This window comes from Chenopodium album, chromosome 18 (assembly GCF_948465745.1).
Source record: "Chenopodium album chromosome 18, dcCheAlbu1.1, whole genome shotgun sequence".
Taxonomy (NCBI): Eukaryota; Viridiplantae; Streptophyta; class Magnoliopsida; order Caryophyllales; family Amaranthaceae; genus Chenopodium; species Chenopodium album.
Genome location: NC_137851.1, coordinates 28,299,028 through 28,319,921, shown reverse-complemented (window position 1 = coordinate 28,319,921; position 20,894 = coordinate 28,299,028). Strand labels below are relative to the sequence as shown.

The 20,894-nt window shown below is 38.4% G+C and overlaps 1 pseudogene; it reads right to left on the bottom strand.

Annotated features, from left to right (window-relative positions):
• Positions 1–20,576: 20,576 nt before the first annotated feature.
• Positions 20,577–20,675, bottom strand: LOC145593306 (small nucleolar RNA R71; annotated as a pseudogene).
• Positions 20,676–20,894: the final 219 nt, after the last annotated feature.

Sequence of the window (20,894 nt, the reverse complement as noted above, 5' to 3'; positions counted from 1 at the left end):
AAACCTACAACTTGGAACCATTATAGGCCCTTAACAAAACAATTCAATTTAAATACCTTTATGTTAGTCGCGCAACAGAAATATCATAATATAATTAAAGCAATAACACATCATAAACTTATGGAAACTAGCATGATTTGCTCTTCGCTCATGCCCATTATGAATATGCTTCATCACCTGAAAAGCTTCTCTCTACTTGTTTCCACTACTCTCCATTAAAAATGGGTCATCATAGGGCCAAGGTAAAGACAAGACCAACAAACACACAAACACACAATCAGCAAAGCTGAGTACATAAGCGTAATTAAACACACTAACATGCTTTTACCTATCAATACACAATTTACCTTGTTGCCCCTGTTTTCAAGCACACAACATACAACAAAACTTCTCAACTAAGTAACTAAATAAATTATTTAGTTTTGATTACGCATCGAACGGGTTTTTCCCTAACCTGGCCCAATAAAGGGTACTAACACGGGAGCTAACCGTGCCAGTATAAAAGAACCACTCGTAAGTGGAAGAATTCATGCGCATAATAAAAAGGAAAATACAGCGTCCTGTACTCCCAGTAGAAGTTATGGTCAAATATAAAGTCGCATAACTCCCCCCATATGTTCATACTCAAGGTATATACGTTCCAAGAGTTTTGGTGCGTAATCTCTTTCCCTTTACGTTCTTCACATATTATTAAACTTGGTGATGACTCACAAATCATAATAACATCAAACATTATAATTATTCAAACAATTAAACACTCCAATTTAATTCTTGAATAATTAGTGACCACATAATATTTAATGTTGAACCCTTTTTAAAATCTACCTTGGTGTGAAAGACACCTTAAACGCTTAATGCGCCAAAAATCCCATCCCTCGGTGTTAAAAACACCTTAAGTGCACTAAGGCCCCGACATATAATTTTATTCCTCGTGTATATAGACACTTACATAGCTCCTTTCCCATGCTTATAGCATCAATAAAAATTATATGAACCATAATAAAATTCCCTTTTAATAATCCAATCTAAATTAAACATTTAGTTTAATTAAACAAGCTTTCTATCATGCCATAAATAAAAGTGTGGTTCATACTCAACATGTCAAACTATTATTTTCCAATCATTAATCCATCACAAATAAATCATGCTTCATAATTCAATCACCAATATCAACCAAATCACAATTTCCATTCATAATCTAGCATGATACTACTTGTAATCAATTAATCACATCTAGCATGCTACTACATCATCGAAAATATACTAAGTACGCGAACGTACCTTGAATACGATCTTAATGTCGCCACGACTAATAGAAATCACTCACTTTGAAGTCTCTTACAATTTAAAATAATAATAGAGCATTAAAATCCACTCTACACAAATTTCCAGCAATATATACTCTTATTAAACCACTCATAATTTAATTAAAATAAGTTGAAATTTTATTTAAAACCTCATACTTTAATCCCAATTAATGGGTAATTAAAATTCCTTAAAGAAACTTGATTTTTAATATACTACCAAAAATCCAGCAATATATATATATATATATATATATATATATATATATATATATATATATATATAATTGCTGTAATTAGGCTTTAAAACACTTAAATCAAAGGTTTAAATCACCCTAAAACATAATCCTTCAATAATTAATAATTTATGAATCTAGGGTTTCAAAATTGGGGCTTTTTAATTAGAATTAAAATCTGAAAATTTCATTACACCATACATAATATCAATCATCATAATATTAACACAAAACCCTTAATTTATAATTAGATCTAAGGTTAAAACAAAAATTAAAAACAAAAATTGAATTTTTTTTTTCAGAAGGGGAGAAGGAGCAGCCGGACAGCAGGCCGACACCACCGCTAGTCGCGCTGTTGCCGGCTGGTGCTGCTGGTGGCCGGCGGCCCACCGGTGGTGGTGGTGGCCGGCGGTGGTGAACCGAAAACAAGGGGAAGGGGAAAAAGAAAGAAAGAAAAAGGAGAAAAATAAAGGAGAAGAGAGAGAAAGTTTACCTTGGGTTTTCTCCACTCTAGGCAAAGTTTAATTTGCCCAAGTGTTGAATATTTATACCCCCTTTTCTAGAAACCCTTCTTACCTAAACTTCCCTTTTATATCTTTCCTAATCCCTTTCCTAATAAAAATTTACTAAAATAAAACTTTCCTAAATTAAACCCCAACTTGAATAAAATAATTATTTAAATAAACTTTCCTTTTATAAAATATTTCCAAACTTATTTAAAATAAATAATTAAAATACCATAAATAAAACATTTCAAATTATTTAAATACTCCACAAAATACTTATTGGGTATTACATTTAGGGGGTGGTTTCGGGGTGGGGGTTGGGAAACGAAATTGAGGAAAGGGAAGGGGTGGGGTGCGTAGGTGAGGGAAAAGGGGGTGGGGGTGGGGTCGTAGGCACCGGGCGATTCTCTGGGACGCCGGACGTCGGCAGGGGGTGGGTTGGGGGAGGGTGGTGGTGGGGCTGGGGTAGATGGGCCTGCCAACTGGTCGCACAGGCCAGCAGCGAGTGCCAGCAAGCCTCGCATTGCTGCGGGCTGTTGGGCGCTGCTGCTAGCACCTTCGCGCGCCAGCCCAGCAAGCAATGCTTGTTGCTTGCTGATGGGCGTGGTGCGATATGGTGCTGCACCTCGTGCTAGCAGTAGCTAACAAGCAATGCTAGCGCGCATGCTAGCACGTTGTTCACCCCGCACCAGCCTAGTGCTGTCAGCCCCTTGGCTTGGTGCGGTGCGCATGCTAGCTTCTGTGCTAGCACCATTGCCCCTAGCACTCGGTTTGCTCGAGGCATTCCGATGCTAGGGGTATTTTGGAACTTTGTTGATTAATTGATTTTTACCGTCTCGTCTTTTATTAATTCGACTCGACTTGCGACGCTCGGTCTCGACACTCCTAGCTCAATATCCGACGTCAATGTTCATAATGTTCAGTCAAGATTAAGCTGTAATATTAATTATTCATTAATATTACTAATCGGAAGCGGCCTCCAACTAGGCATTCCGATCACTTGACCTCACTGAATAACTAGCTTTCTAATAATTTCGAATCCTCTATCGGAATAATACACTTGTTCGAAGGACACCATTCCTATCAATTTCCCACTTATCATTCCGGACAAGTGCGCCTTTTGTGTATAGCCTGTTTCCTATGTCACTTAATGTCTCTTCATGAACTATAAGCTAAGATTATTCGTCATCCTTATTACGTCTAGAAGTGTTTCTCGAAATCCGAGTTCGACTGTCAATAAGCAGATGATTTCTTAAAATCCATCTAAGTACAGCCATGCATTTTCACAGTCTCGCTCTTTGAGAGACATTGTAAACAACAAAGACATGTTCCCTATGGTTAATAGGAGGACATTCCCAGTCTTGTACTGTTAGCTTCTTTTACTAAGAGGACCTAGCAGCTCGAGTGTTGCCATTATAATCCCCAAGTACAGCAGATGTTTGACGAACATCAAAACAGACTAGTACTCAAACAAGAGAACTCACAATACTCATGGTTGAGGAAAGAGGTTTCGATAGCCATAATGAGATTTGTACTTATGACGATTTTTTTATTCTCTTAAAGTATTCTCATAGATCGATCCAGTATGGTTCTAAACCAATACCCATGCAAATGATTTATGACAATCATGTCCTTGTAGCACAAAAAAACGGTGCTGTAAATCAAACTACACACTAATCTCAAGTGGTCATTAATCGTCCATCATTTAAATGACCCCGATTAGGGATAATTTTCGATTATAATATTCAATGTTCACTTAATAGGTGTTTCTTTATCCAAGACTGGTCTTGATACCCTATTTTGAATATTCTCATAATTGAATGGACTCAATATTTAATCCTAAACCACAATTAAATTGAAATGGAGTGATAAAATTGCATGAAATTAAATTACTCCAAAGATTTGAATGGTTCATTAAAGTGTTTTAAATTAAAATGTTCAAAATTAATTAAAAACACTTAACAAGGAAATCAAAGCTAATCACCAAGGTGCTTTATTCCCATTGCCTCAACGTGCGTGTTGTGTTTCACTTGGGGGAAAGGTTTAGTAAGTGGATCGGCTACATTGTCATCCGTTCCAACTTTACACATTCTGATTTCACCCTCTAACTTCCATTCCCTTATCATGTGAAATCGCTGCCTGACATGTTTGACTTTCTGATGTTCCCTTAGCTCCCTATCCTGAGCAATAGCTCCATTATTGTCACAATAGAGGGCTATTGGACCCTTGATGGAGGGTACAACATCAAGTTCACCAACGAACTTACGAATTCAAACTGCCTCCTTAGCCGCTTCAGCAGCTGCTAAGTATTCAACTTCAGTTGTAGAATCTGCAGTTATGCTTTGTTTAGCATTCTTCCAACTAAACGCTCCTCTATTTAGACAAAATACGTATCCTCACTGCAATTTGAAATCATCTCTGTCTGTTTCGAAGCTTGCGTCGGTGTAACCCTCAACAACTAATTCATCTGAGCCACCATATACCAAGAATTTATCCTTGTTCCTTTTCAGGTACTTTAGGATATTCTTGGCCGCAGTCCAATGCGCTTCTCCTGGGTCTGATTGGTATCGCCTCGTAGCACTCAATGCATACGATACATCTGGCCTAGTACATATCATGGCATACATGGTCGATCCAATAAGAGAAGCATATGGAATCTGATTCATCCTTTCTCGCTCATTAGGTGTCTTTGGACATTGCTTCTTGCTTAGGGTTATGCCATGTGACATGGGTAGGTGACATCTCTTGGCCTCCTCCATGTTGAATCGTGCTATTACCTTATCAATGTAAGTACTTTGGCTCAATCCAATCATCTTTTTAGATCTATCCCTGTAGATCTTGATGCCCAATATGTACTGTGCCTCTCCCAAGTCTTTCATTGGAAAACATTTTCCAAGCCAAGCCTTTACAGACTCTAGCATCGAAATGATATTTCCAATGAGCATTATGTCATCGACATATAACACTAGGAAAGCGATGTCACTCCCACTGACCTTCTTGTAAACACAAGACTCATCTGGATTCTTGATAAAACCAAACTTACCACTACAAAAAAAAGTGAGAATAGGCAACACATATAATTGCAACAATTTGACAAGTGTTGTCTTTTATAGTCAAAGGCAAAAAGACTTGTTTGTTACCTTGATCTTGAATAACGTATACTACACTACAATGCAACAGTTTAAAAAGTGTTGCTTTAGAGTATTTAAGACAATAATGTGTAAAATGTGGCCCTTTTTAATACATAAGGCAACATTTATTTGAAATGTTGTCCGAAAAGATAACAACAATAAATGTGTTTCCTATGCAACAATTTTGGAAACGTTGTTTCATGGTATATAAGAAAACGATTATTTCATGTGTTTCCGTCCATTGCCTTATATAATATTTAGGAGATCCTGTGATCAATTCTCACCCCCGCTCTTGTGACTCTCTAAACACCAAAAATATATATATATAATACTTCGTACAACTTATTCATTTAAATGTTGCTCAAAAAGATAATAATAAATAATAACCAAATTAACGCCAAAAGTTGTAACATTGCCATATATTATTTGTTAGATGTAATTATAGTTACTATTGTTGCTAAATTGAGTATAATCTTTTATACAATTATTTATTTTCTTTTAGTATAATATTAATATTCTATATTAATAAAGTGTAAACAAATCAAAAATCAATCTAGACATTTTATTTAGAGAGAGAATTCAAGGTACATTGTATCTAATTACCTTAGTATTGTCCATAAAACTAAGAAAAAATTCATATGGGCTGAGCTACATCATTGCATAATCTGCAATTAAAACCAAAAACAAAAAAAATCAGAAGTGCTACCTAAGCTAAGAATATCTTAGACATGTACAATCAAGTGTAATGTTGTAAAGACTCTAACCGGCTCAATTAAAGGGAGCAATCCGACTAAACTTCAATTCTTCTAAGTCCTGCATCTAAAGTATAAAAATAAGCTATAATACATAGCTCTTGCTTCCGCTTCCAACAAAACAGGTGTCTGCATTAAGATGAGCTACTGTCATAAGGACGTCTCCTGGCCGACATGATATTTGACCACCATTCCCAGCCTTGCATTTGCCTCACTGTGCAAGGTGGCATCAGCATTTAGCTTATAAATTGTTGACAGTAGTTGGCTGCCACCGCTTAGCCCCCACCCCACCCCCCCTCTTTCCTTTCCGAGCCCTAAAGCTGTTTCATGGGAGATAGTGCTTACAAAATCATTCAAAGGCGCAAGGGTCTGCTACATTCCAGAGGAAGCTCCAATTTTGTTCTTTTAAAGACCCACAAGTTGCACATATAGCAGATTTGCCGAATAAAACATCATTACAACCTCCCAAATGCCTGCTAGCTTGTAGAGTTTAATCGTGGTCTCACATCACTCCATCATTGACAAAGCTATCTATTCTCAAAAGGGAAAGCTGCCACAAAAGCCATAGTTCTTTTCCATCAACTTGTTTCTGTAAAACATAATCACGAGTATTAAAACCAATTGCATAAAATCAACAAACCAAATACATAATTCATCTAAAATTACAGTTATGTGAGTTGCTAATAAATTAACTAATTTTTGCACAGTAGCATATCCTAGGCAGGTCTGCCCCAGATAGCTAAGGCAGTAGAGACTTCCATCCTACCTCAGGAAAAAAAAACCATTTATCATAGTTTCGTTCTACGATTAATGATTATAAACAGCAGCCTGCACACATTGGCAACTAAATTTGACACCATCATCAAATCAGGCTCCAAAACCACAAATAGTTCTCTTGCTTAAATAATTAGTGTAAATTGCCCATAACAAAATCCTGTCAATAAAACCAAGCGTCATTAATATCAATTATTCAATAATCCATCTTAGAAGAACCCTGAATTCAGTATACTAATGATTAAATTAATGATAGGTAACCCTGGATTGCAAAATTGATATTTTGATTATTCTAAAAAGAAAAGAAATGCATCTTACCTCAAAAAACTACTTCGACGTAGTTTCTTTCTACCTCTTTTTTACAACCTAGAAAATAAGAAGAAAAAATTAAGGCTTTTTTCTAACTGTGGCAGTCAGATTATGAGCCTCTATAACATTACTTAATGGAGAAAGAGAAAAAAAGAAGGAAATATTAAGTTTGATGTCCCTGATAATTGATTTGACCTCACTAGCAACAATGTTTGTTACAAAAGCACTTGACAAGCTCCGAAGAATCAATCCAAACTTCTTTGTTGTCCAAAATGTTGTTGTTAAGGGCATATAAAACAACAAGGGCTTCAACTTGAATGGGGGAGCTAGCGAACAGGTGCATTGCTTCTCCGAAACCTAGCCTAATGCAGCATCCCATGAGTTTGAGTTGCTGCCCTTTCCCTTCTTCCAAGCCCCATCACACAAGATAAGAATATTTCTGCAGTCCATAACTAAACCTGATCTCCAACAAAGCTGGCTTTGTAAGCTGTTAACCTAGGGGTGGACCTTTGTTGCGGCGGGTCGGGGCCTGGCCCCCCTTAATTTTTCTAAATTATTGGTTAAAAGTAATATATTGTCTAATAGTTACAATTAAAAAGTTATTGCATAGTAATTAAGTATTGTTATTTTTGAGCAAAAGGTTAGTGGATCAAACCCTGCCCCCCCAAACTTTTTGGCCCAAAAACCGCCACTGTGTTAACCTGAGTAGCAGTGCACACAATCGACACAAGCCTTTTCCTTATGGCTCCAGCTTCCTTCCATATCACGAATTAGAATCCGTTTAATATACTTATAAACCATTTCAGTTAAAAATGCCAATAACAAGTTATAATAAAAATTTGTCCAAAAAAAAGTAATAATAAAAAAGTTAATAATAATAATAATAATTATATACTATGGTATAATTTTTTTTTTTACAAAGAAAAAGAAAACCAAGAAAAATTATTTTTTATGAATGAATGAATAGTACACTAGTTATATAATAATGAGCATAAATTGCACACTTAATTATCGGTTTAAAATAATAATCTATATATATATATATATATATATATATATATATATATGTATATATATATATATATATAAGTAGAGATATTTAGGGTCAAATGAGAAGTTTTTTAAAATGAGAAAGATGAGAAGGATTTTAATTTTGCATAATTTTTCCACTAAACATGCATATTTTTTGAATATAATGTGCAAAAAAATTTTGACCGAAATTCGTGGCCAAGACGACAATGCCATAAGCACGCCTGATTTGACTCAATGGTCTTAGCTTTCTTGGTGGTATTATTAACATTATAAACTTGTTTATCTAATGAAAATACACATTTTAGATAAATGTGTTAAGCCACAAACATATTAGCAAGACTTTTGAAACAATAGTCTTGTGATCAAAACAGAATGATGTCCAACGTCAAAAGATCAATGTATGGTTGATAACAAAAAGTTAAACAAGTTCTATGTCAAGACAAACTATGTGATTATAAGCCTTCCAGAAAGATTATCTTCTTCTTCCGCTTGTATATCCACATCCACTTGGTAAGCCCTTCTCACTTGGTTCCTGAAATAGGAGCGTATAGTGAGTCATTAATGGTATCTAATACCTTATGAATTTCTTGTATTCAAGTATAGTTTATAAAGAAGATACCTGAGGTAGAGATTTCTCTTCCTTTTGCCTCATCTTCCAGGTACATGCTGCATTCTCTCTTGTAGTGGCCCTGTCGACTACAGTAGAAGCATCACATTCTTGCCTTGTTCTTGAATTCCTTCTTCTTTGCCTTTAGAGCAAGCTTGAGTTTATCACTTCCACAAGGATTGGCTGATTGAAGCTCATGGATAACCTCCATTAAAGAAAGTTTGTCCCGACTGGCAGTTAGCCGCATCTTCAATGCGATATAGCCCGAGTGGAGAGAACTCAATAGCATGTGAGCTGCTTGCTCATCCTCCACCGGCTTGCCAATGAGCGCCAAGTGAGTGAATATCCTTGTCATTCGAAGCACATGGGCTCGAAGTGGCATTTCAGGTCTTAGTCTAGCATTGTAGACTTGTGCCCATACTTCTTGCCTCTCCTTGGCAAGGAACCCCTCTTGCAGTGGCTTGATCTTCATGTTGGAGAGTGACCTAGTCACTTCCTCCTCGAGACCATCATAGTTGCCTTTGATGCTCTTGGTGACCCTCAAATTGACTATATCCTCTAGAGCTTTGAGGAGCATGTCCGGAAAATAGTTGGAGAACTTCCCCTTCCATTATTCCGGGATGGAGTTTACCATAAGTCGTGAGACTCTTTTGCAATCCCAACTTCATTCCTCGTGAGCCTTATCGCTCATAACCCTTTTGAGTAGAAACTCGGGAGAGGTATGTCGAGAATATGCTCTAGGTGGCAATTTTGGAGGGTCATTCGGAGTTCTTCTTCCCACTCCTTAAAGTTCATCAAGTTCAAGGAAAATGGTAACTTTTCAGGGAGTTCCGGACACATTAGGTTGTTGTCGTTGTTAGTTGAAGACATGATTCTACAATTGAAAGAATTTAAAATGAAAAACCATTCATAATACTTAAATAAGATTGAAACCATGCATATTTATCAAACTTATTTAAACGTCTTATTCACACAATAAATTGTCCCCATTTGGTGAGATTAAGTCAATTCCAAGATCTAAAGAATCAATGAGTAGTTAAGCATGCTTTGTCTTGTCTTAACACTCAATATTCTAAGGTAAGCAACTGACACGAGGGAAATATAGGTCGTTCTCTACCGTTTCCTAGAGCCAAAGAAAATTTATAAACACTCGACCAACCTAATATGAGTATATGGTAAGTCAAGGGTCGAACCCAAGGGAATGAGTAGGTGTAAGCTATAGCCTAGGTCAAGCTACTTAGAAAAATGTGGGAAGATGCGGTTGGTAACTAAGGTATCGAGAAAGCTAGATAAGTCGAGAAATTCAATATACTAAACACTAGGGATATAGGTTCCACATGCAAGCTCAATGATTATGCTAATTGAAGAATCACTCAAACAATTCAAACATTGCAAAGGACAAACAATAGTTGCAATCAAAGGAATTCAAGGGCTATCTCCTATAAGCCAAGCTAGGGTTCACTATGAATGGCTAAATAGGGAAATCACAATCAAATTCAATCAATTAAAGCAATTCTCAAATTAGGGGTTCATGTCATTGAAATTTGAAATGCAATATAGATTAATCTTATAGGTTGATCACTCTTAGTCTAATTAATCACATGCACAACTATGTCAACCAATTTAATTGCACCATTCAAATCAATTTAGCATCATCAACTAGAAAAAATCATCAATCAAGCATGCTTCCCCTTCTCCCTAGCAACTAATCTACTCACTAAACATGGTGAAATTAAGAAACAAACCAAATTCAATCAAATTCATATTCATTTAAAGCTTAATCAAAAGAAAATCAATCAATCAACAAATTCTAAAGCTAGGAATGTAATCTCAATCAAAATCTAAGAAGCCAGAAGGAATTGCATTAAAAGCAAATCAAGGGAAAGAAATCTTACAAACATTCATTGAATTGAAGAAGGAATTTCAAGATCAAATTGGAATCTAAGATCAAATTCAAGTACAAACAAGTAAATTTTAAGCTTCTCTCTCTACTATTTCTGGAAAAATTCTCTCTCTAGTACAAAGTTAAGTCGTCCTCCAAAAAGAAAGTCAAAAGCTATAAATAAGAAAAATCGAGCGAAGAGGGCCGCACAGGCCGTGCGCACGCACAGCCCAGCCGCGCGCGCGCACAGCTGGGTCTGCGCGCACGCACCCCTGTCCCGCACGCGCACCCCTGTGCGATGCACTAGGCTTTGGCTCCTTCGCTTGCTTGATCAAACTCCGCGCTCCCGAGCATCCCCATCATCAGTGCACTCGAGATGATGCCCGCGAACATGTCAGTCCTAAAATGAGCAAATTGACTTGATTATTCACCTACAAAACACTAATAAAACAAAGAGACAAAGCGTAGCAAGGTAAAACTAAAACTAAAATTATGGATTATCAACTAAAAATATGAAAAACTCGTAAAAACCAATCGAGAACTAAAGTGAATTATAAAAATGGAAAATCAAATAAAACTAAGAGAATTATATGAAAATGATGAAAGAAAAATAAAGAAAATGAACCTAAATCTTATTCTTTTGAGCGCCATAAACGACGCTCATCAAATTCCCCCAAGCTAAACTTTTGCTCGTCCTCGAGCAAAACAAAATCAAACCCAAGGGAAAATGATGACACTACTCAAGCAAAGAAAGAAACAAGAAAATTAGAGAAGATGAGAATATACACTAACTCACTTTCGTAGGAATCACGGTCAATTTTAGCAACTAAAGACAAGCCATTTAAACCCCTAGATCACTCTAGAGGACGAGTGATGCTCTCGTAAAGGTTTCCAAAGAGGTTAACCTATAACTCTTTTTATTAAAAAGGAGGCAAAGTAAAAAGAAAAGAAAAGAAAAAGTTTAAAACCTTAAAAAGAAAAGAAATGCTTATACAAAGGCCTTTTGCACATGACCAAGGCACAAAGGATATCAAGCTTTCTAAAACAACAATGGTAAGCACGTTCTAAGATATCGAGGGTTGATTGAAACATAGGGTATGCTAAGCGTAGAGAACTAATGAGGCGCAATCCACTTTCAGCCCAACCAATCTAACCGCGTTCTCCCTAATGGCTTCAAATCTTCCCTTAGTAAGCGTCTCTATGGTTCCACGAAGGAACCGAAAAAGAATAGAATTTGAGGGTTCTCGACATCTCGACCTTGCATCCTTTTTCTTTAGGCTTTAACTCATAATGCCCTCCCTCGGTGTATGACTCAACCACTAGGTCGAAAGGACTTTCCCAAAGGTTGTAACGTAAGGGCAAAAGGTTAGGGGTAGGCTTAAAATTTAGAATTTGGTGGTACACCTAGATTATGAAGCAAAGGTTGGCCACTCCTCAACACCAAAACCAAGAAGTCAGCAGACAAAAACAAACTAATACCCCCAAGCTTATTCAAAGCTATATCCACAAGCATATATACAAAAAGCGTAAACGCTTCTCCCCCAAGCTAAAAGGAAGCATTGTCCTCAATGCGAGAAAAGGGAAAAGAATCACAACAAACTATTTTTTGAAATTTTCATTTTCTCTTTTTTTATGTAATTTTCATTATATCAAAGCAATTGTCCTCGCCTCTTTTAACTTTGGACGGCTTTTTCGATATTGCATTTATTATGTCCTTGCCTTTTTTTAACTTTGGATGGCTTTTTCGATTATATTCATTTGCCATTATTCACAATATATACAAAAGACGAGTTTGCTTACAAATAAAACCAATTTCCAACTTTATAGATCACAAACTCCAAAAGCATGACCATTTGCTTCACAAAAACCAATAATGGAACGAAAAGAAACAAAAGGTTCAAAGTTCTAAAGATGTGGCTTGAGAAGAAGGGGAATGGCTCAAATGGTTAGCAAGATGGCAAATGTAAACCCAATGAACTAAAAAGAAAAAAGAAAATCCTAGAATTATATGAAAAATTACCACCCCGAAAAATGGCCTTTGTCCTTCCTAGTTGGTTCGGTCCCGTGTTTGAGAATTATGAGTCAAGTTTCAAGATTAGGGATGCGAAGGTGGAGGATCCACGCCGCACAATCAAAAGTGATGAAGGCTTGAAAAAGAGAAATCCTCACACAGTTGTAGCAAAAACTTACTAAAGGTGTCAAATCCACCAAAGGAAGCAACTCCGTCTTACCACAAACCAAAAGAATCCGGCTTCAAGGCCCCAAAAGGTCTAAACCGCTACCTTAGCATACCCTATCCTAGAATCAACTAAAGATACTCTCAAACCGTGCAAACCATTGTATTTAGGAAGAAAAATAGCCAATGTGCAAGTTCAAGTGGTATTAAGTCCAAAGTAAAAGCAAAAAGATGAAGAAAGAAAAGCAATGCCTCAAAAACATTTTATTCATATCCACAAAAACAAGTTATGGTTGTTCTTTTTTTTTTTTTGAAAAAGGAAAGAGATAAAAAGAAAAGAAAAGAATAAGAAAAAGAGAAAAGGAAAACATGAAGGAAGATGAAAACAAAAGAAAAAGAAAAAGAAAAAGAAGAAAAGGAAGATGAAATGAAAAATAGAAAGGTATAGGAGAAGTAGAAAGTAATAAGGAAGTAATGCTAAAACACATAAGTCCCAATCAACAAACAAGTGAACATTCGGCCACAACGCCAATGTTCCCAAACACACTAGGGTGTTAAAAAGCAAACAACCTCAAATCATTCAACTTCTCCTAGAACTAATCCTAGACTAAGCAACCAAGAAAAGAAAAAGAAAAGAAGTAGAAAGATCTCACCGGGCGCCAAAGCTATTGCACATTAAACAAGGCGAAAGGGCACCTTAATGAATCGTCGAAATCCAAAGCATAAGCAATAGAGCAAGGTGAGAAATAACAAAAAAACTATATACAAAGAAAATTGTTAGTAACTTCAATACAAAGAAAAGAAGAAAATAGAAAACTAAATGTAGGAAAATAAAGAAAAAGTAAGTAATAGTAGCAGCAAGGGTTAGAATCATCAGACTAAAATAGTAACAGGAGAGAAGAAATCAGACAGTCATCATCAGGAATCATCATAATAAAGACACAGAGAAACTCAGCGGACATCGATCAGCGAAACAAACAACAAACCAATAACCGGGCAGAGAAATCAGCAGAAATACAACAGCATCATCATAAACCGAACAACATAGAGATCAATATCAGAAGCATAGGAGACCAGGAATGAACTACAAAAGTAGGGGGGAATATGGTGAAGCACAGAAACAAATGCAGAAAGCACCCCCAAGCTTAGACTGGACTACCCCCCTAACTCTAAACCTAAAGACATATAGGCAATCGAGAAACATCATATAAAGCACATAAGAAGGGGGTAGCCATGGTAGTATCACTCCGCACTATGGTAAGGGGTATAATGAGAACTCCCCTCACCGGTCTCCATCACATGACTAGAGCTAGCCATCTCACTCACGTCCATGGGAGCCTTACCCCTTAACCTACCATTCCTCCTAGCTCTATCATCCTCAAAATAATGAGACCAATCATCTAAGACCGGCTCACCCGACCTACCCCACCACCCAAAAGTCTCAGGGTCCGGAAAGAGCGAAGGATTAGCCGGATCATATGCATAATCACAACCACCAGGCCGCCGATAGTCGTAAGTGGCCGGGGTGGTGCCTATGATAGAACTAGGGTGAACATGAGGGCCCTCCCAATAAGGGTAGCAAGGCCGAGGACCAATGGTAGGGTCAAAAGGTTCCCACTAAGGAATAGGTCCTTGTTGGACCGGGAGATACGGGTAATTCACATAGGACTCGATTTCCCCCCTCCGAACATGCAAATTATACAATTGATTTGTATGATTGTCATAATCAAGATTAGAGGGTTGCATAGATGGCATAGAATATAACACATTAGCAATAGAATCAAGCCTAGCATGAATGGTTGACAAATCAAAAGTAGAAGGAGTAGAAGAGGGGGAAGGAATAGGTGTACCTTCCGGTTCAACTGTGGGAATAGTTTGAACATTCGATGAGAGAGCATTGGTCGAACGGCCTCTTGTATGATTCGTCCTACGTCGAATAGAAGGGTCAATATCTCGCATCGGAGGCCTCCAAGATAAGGAGTCTTTCTCTCTTGGTCGGGTAGTTGCCTCTTTGCATGGGATTAAGAACCATTCTTTAACCCGAGAAACTTTCCAAATGAAGACATCATCCTTCTTCGTACGATCGAGGAACTTTTGGTTCACAAGGGCGGAGATGTTGAGGAAATGAGAAGAAGATTTTTCTCGAGGATTAATAATTGGGGGAAGCTCATTTAACAAAGTCTTATAGTCGTCATTGATGCAAAGAGCTAGGATAAAAATCAACCCTCCCAATTGGATGCTCCCCGATAGGCTAACTCCATCACGAATATCCAAGAGTGGATTGATGAAGTGCTCTGTGAAATCCACTAACTCAATCTCAAAGTCATTTTGGTCGGCTATCCACAACCAACAAAGATCCTCTTGAGAGATAGCTCCCATAGAGTCTTTGGAGCAAAGAGCGTAAGTGAGGAGACGGTTGAAATACCGCATAGCTGGATGAATCATGGAGGCGGTCTTGGAATTTTGAGGCTCATACTTCCCTTCCTCCAAGATACTTCTCCACCAACGTTGCTCATTATATCCATGATCCTCTGCCATTCTACCATGTGCCGGGTAGATACATTGGTCCGCGTCCGCGGCCCAAGGAAACTTGAAGTAAGAACATAGTTGAGAATCCGTCAATGAATGATCATGATTGAAAAGTTGGAAAGTCAAAATCCTTGAGGAACCGTCACTCGATTCTCAGACTACTTCAAGAGAAGAAAGAAATTCATAGGTCACCCTAGTATAAGTAGGGGCACTCAAATCCAAGAACTCTAAAAGATCAAGGCCCTTTGCAAGAAGCCGAACGTCCTCATCTATGCCGAGAAACTTGGTTGTTGCTTGATCGTAAAATCTTGTTGGTCTAAGCTTTCTCTTGGATAGACGCTTGAAACGATCCCAATGTGATTCTTTAGTAAATTCAATGCCGTATGTCTCTTCTACCTCGGGTGGAGGTGGAACAACATGCCTTGGTTTGCTAGAACTTGATCTTGCCCGCTTCTTGTGACGGATAGGAGCCATCTACAAGAAGAAAAACAACCTATGAGCAAATCTTACATTTGTCATATTTCAATAATAAGCATAAGAAATTGCTCAAGAATCAAGCACAAAAGCAATTATCTCAAAATAGAAACAAGTAAGAGACCAAATCATGAGATGGCTACATATGAACAAAATGCCATTAATGTAGAATCATAAATTTGAAGCAAGTAAGCATGGATTAAAGGCAAAAATGAACATAAGAGACCAAATCATGAGTCAAATTGAGCAAATAACCTCAAACATTGAATTATCAAAGCAATAAAACCATTATAAAGAATACCCGTGAGAGAGAAAATGACCAACAATGGTGAATCAAGGAATCAAGCAAATTATACAAATTCATCATGAAAAAGCTTCAATTTAACACTCAATGATATCATTCAACACAAATTACAAGTTAAAAGAACCAACAATGGAGTTCTACCATGAAAGCAAAAACAAGGTTTCAAGCTTGAACAATGAGGAAGAAGATGACTAGAAAATAAGAAATTATACCTCAATGTAGCCTTGAATTACTTGCAAATTGCCCAAAATGAAGATTTAAGAACAAATAGAACACCCAAATATAAGTTCCAAACCTCAACACAAATCCTCAAAATTTCGAAAAAAACCCCAAAATTTTCGAATTTGGGTTCGAAAATCTGGAATTTTATTTGTAAAATTCGAATATGAGATGAGTTTAATGTAATTTGATGTTAGAATGAAAATAAAAGAGGTGAAATTGATATTCTTTTGCAAGAAAAATAATAGGGTTTGATGAGAGAATGGAGTAGGGAAAGCTGGGGAAAAATCGGGGAGAGAGAAAGGGGAAATAAGGTGACGCGCTTAGGGTTATAAGGGGGCTGGCGCGCGCCTGGCTGCTGCGGCTGGTGCGTGCGCGCAGGAGTTTGGTGCATGCACACCAGCGACAGAAGGGGGGCTGTTCTTGCGTGCAATTGGGTGAAAATCCCTGCCTACCTGGTGCGTGCGCACCAGGTAGGGCCGATTTTGTTCAAAAAGTCAGGCCAAACTCTGACCCCTGTGGTGTGCGCGCGCAGGGATGGGGTGCGTGCGCACCAAGGGGGTACTGGGATGGTTCAAAAACCGTCAATTTTTGCCAAAGTTAGCGAAAAATTTCTGACCCCTTTGGTGCGCGCGCGCAGCCTTTGGTGCGCGTGCACCAAACAAGAATATTTCAGCCATGAATATACTCTCGTGTTTGCATAAGGAGATATTTGAAAGCGCATTCGAAAAAGAGTAGAATATTAATAAAAATGCAAACATGAGAGCATAAAACCCCAACAATATTCCACCTAAACTTAACCAAACCTCGGGAAGGCTTGAAATAACACCAAAATTGTTGGAAATTTTCTTCGAACTAATCTCATGGTACCTAAAATCAAGACAACAAACAAAAATAAAGAGAAATAAGAAAAATCTTAATGATAAAAGAAATATAGAAAATCGTAAATCAAAAGAAAAAGGTTAGAAAACCGGGTTGCCTCTCGGGTAGCGCTTGTTTAACGTCATAGCTCGACGTCCTCGAACAATTAAGGTGGTTGTCGGAAAAGCAATGAGTGAACAAGGCCAACAAAAGCACCGTCGAAATAATTCTTGAGACTATGGCCATTGACCTTAAATGGAGAAGAAGAATCCATCATTGAGACCTCTACAACACCACTTGGAAAAACATTCTTACCAAATAGGGACCGCTCCATCTTGACATGAGCTTTCCGGGAAACAACTTCATTTTTGAATTGTAGAGAAGAACTTTATCGCCAACACAAAAATCTTTCTTCTCAATAAGCTTGTCATGTGTTTCCTTGGAACGAGCTTTATACACACTAGCACAATCATAAGCATCAAACCGAAGCTCCTCTAACTCATGAAGATCTAACCACCTTTTCTCCCCCGCACTTGCCAAGTCAAAGTTTATCTTCTTGATTGCCCACAAAGCACGGTGTTCAATTTCAACCGGGAGATGGCATGACTTGCCGTAGACTAGGCGGTATGGAGTGGTACCTATGGGGGTCTTAAAAGCTGTTCGATAGGCCCAAAGAGCATCATCCAACTTATCTGACCAATCCTTTCGATTTCTCGCAACCGTCTTTTCAAGAATAAGTTTGATTTGACGATTAGAGACTTCCACTTGACCGCTCGATTGAGGATGATATGGGAGGCCGAATCTTTGATGGACCCCATGCTTTCTCAACATCTTTTGAAAGGCATGGTGAATAAAATGAGAACCGTTGTTGCTTATCACCGCCTTGGGAACCTCAAATCTTGGAAAGATTATCTTCTTAAACAACTTCATAATCATCTTGTGGTCATTAGTTGGGGAGGCAATGGCCTCAACCCACTTAGACATGTAATCGACCGCCACAAGAATATATTGATTTCCGAAAGATGAGGGGAATGGTCCCATAAAATCAATACCCCACACATCAAACACTTCCAACTCAAGTATGGGTTGTTGAGGCATTTCATTTCTCTTGGAGATGTTCCCACCTCTTTGACATCGGTCACATGTCTTGACAAAGTGATGAGTGTCATTTATGGCACTCATAGGGTAGTCTTTTAGGTTATTTCTTTCCCTTTTTGTTGCTTTCTTCTCTTAGTTTTGGTCCTTTTTCCTTTAGTTTCTCCTTTTTCCTCTTTTCTTTATGTTTCTCGTGTTTTTATCGTGTTTTCCTTTATTTTGCTCTTTTTCCCTTTTATTTCCTTCCTTTGTTTACTTGTGTAGGTATTGCGAGATTCACCTTGGCAAAGGATACAATTCGGGACCTCAATGATCAAGCAAGGAAGAAGCATTGGGCTAGAGAGGGCTTAGAGAGGCCTTGGAGAGCCCTCAAAGAGGTCTCTAAGGCATTCTTCCAGGCCGCGGGCGCGGGTCATCAAGCCGCGGGCGCGGGCCTATGATGCTCAAAACTGCCAAAAGTTGGCAGGAATTCCCCGCGGTTGCCCCGAGGGCTTCCCGCGGGCGCGGGCAAAATGGAGAGGTCTCTCCACTCAGAGAGACCGCGGCCCCCTGATCAGCCTTTGGGAGCAGGGGATCTTGCCACGGGCGCGGGTCATCTCCCCGCGGGCGCGGGCCCCTGAAGCCGCGGGCGCGGGTGCTGCCCAGACAGCCCGCGGAGGGTTCCGTACCCATTTTTCCGCGGGCGCGGGTCTATCGGGAGAGACCGCGGGAGCTGCCGTTTTCTTCTTAGCTTATAAATAGAATTGTTTTTCCTTTTTGAATCCAACTTTTTGATGATTTTCATTAGCTTAGTTTTAGAGAGAGAAGTTAGAGAGAAGTTAGAGAGAAGTTCTTGGTTTTGGATTTGTAACTCAACATTTGATCAATCAAGTTTGGATTTCTTCATTTTCAATCATCAATTTTTAGTGAGATTCTCTTCTTTCTTTCATCTTTTACTTACTTGTTATTTGATTCTTTTGCTTGATGTTTGTTTTTCTTGGATTTGAGTTTGATAATATTGGATACTTTGATTTCTATTAAATTTTGATATAGAATGATGATCAATGCAATTTCTAGTTATTTGTTCTTCAATTTCACCATTATTAGTGAGTAGATTAGTTGCTAGGGAAAGGGGGAAGCATGTTTGATTAATGGAAATGCTAGTTGATGCTCTTTGATTGGTTGATTTGTTGCAATTAAATTGGTTGACATAGTTTTGCATGAGATTGATTAGATTAGGATTGATCACCCTATAAGATTAATCTAGATTGCATTGCAACTCTTAATGACATGACCAATTGATTTAAAGGTTGCTCTAATTGATTGAGTTTGCTTATGATTCTTCTTGGTTTGCCTTTCATAGTGACCACTAGATTGGCCTATAGGAGATAGTATTTGAACTCTCTTAATTGCTACTATTGTTTGTCCATTGCAATACTTGAATTAATTGATTGAGCTTTAATCTAGCATTATCATTGATTTTGCATGTGGAACCCATATCCCTAGTGTTTAGACCTTTGATTATTTGTTGAATTTGATCTAGTTCATTTTAGTACCAACCAATATCTCATTTTCGACTCCGAGGTAGCTTGACTTAGACTTTAGTTTTCATCATTGCATTCCCTTGGGACCGACCCTTAACTTACCCTATATTCACATAAGGTTGGTTAGGTGTTTACAAATTTAGTTTGGCTAGGGGAAAGGGTAGGAAACGACATGCATTTTCCTCTTGTCAAAATGGCGCCGTTGCCGGGGAGTGCTATTGGTGCTTAGCTTTTGTTGTTGAGTCTACTTCATTTTATAAAAAAAAACAAAAAGATTTTGTTTCTTTAGGCTACACTTGTAGCCGTGCTACTAATATTTTTGTTTGAGTTTTTGCATGCACAGAACCCGTGATCGTCCCCTTGTTCCCCTTGATCCGGAAATAGAAAGGACTATTTCAAGAAGAAGAGTGGATATTAGATCTTTGGCTTATAGCTCTTCAAGTGAGGAAGAAATTCAAGAAGAACAAGGAATGGGTGAACATCCTAGATTAGCCCTGAAGGAGCTTGGAGTGCCCGGGGCATATAGATTTGAAAGTGGAATAGCTCCTCCCACTACCCCGGCAAATGACTTCGAAATCCGTCCGGCAATGATCACCTTGATCGAGAGAAGGCAATATAGTGGGGCTAAGAATGAGAGCCCATTGAACCATTTGAAAGAATTTGAAAAATATTGCAATACCATTAAAGTCAATGGGGTTTCTCAAGAATTCATCCGCCTCAAGTTGTTCCCTTTCTCTCTAATCGGAAGATCCTTGGAGTGGCTAGACAAGGAAGTGAAGCCCAACTCCTTGAGAACTTGGGACGATGTCACAAAGGCTTTCTTGTCCCGCTTCTACCCCCAAAAGAAGACGGCGGAGGCAAGAGCCTTGATTCAAGGGTTCAAGCAAAGGCCGAGTGAAAGCCTTTACAAAGCATGGGAGAGATTCAAAGAGTATCAAAGGGAGTGCCCTCATCACGGAATCCCCACATACCAAGTGATCCAAATCTTCTATGGCGGTTTAAGTCCCCAAGGCAAGTCATGCCTTGATGGAGGGGCCGGGGGCCCTATCATGAACAAAACCGAAGAAGAAGTTGTGGACATCATTGAGGATGTGGTGACTTATTATAGGGATTGGCAAGATGGAGAGAGGGACTCTTCAAGCAAACAATCTTCATTGTATTCGGTGGACCATCTCAATGC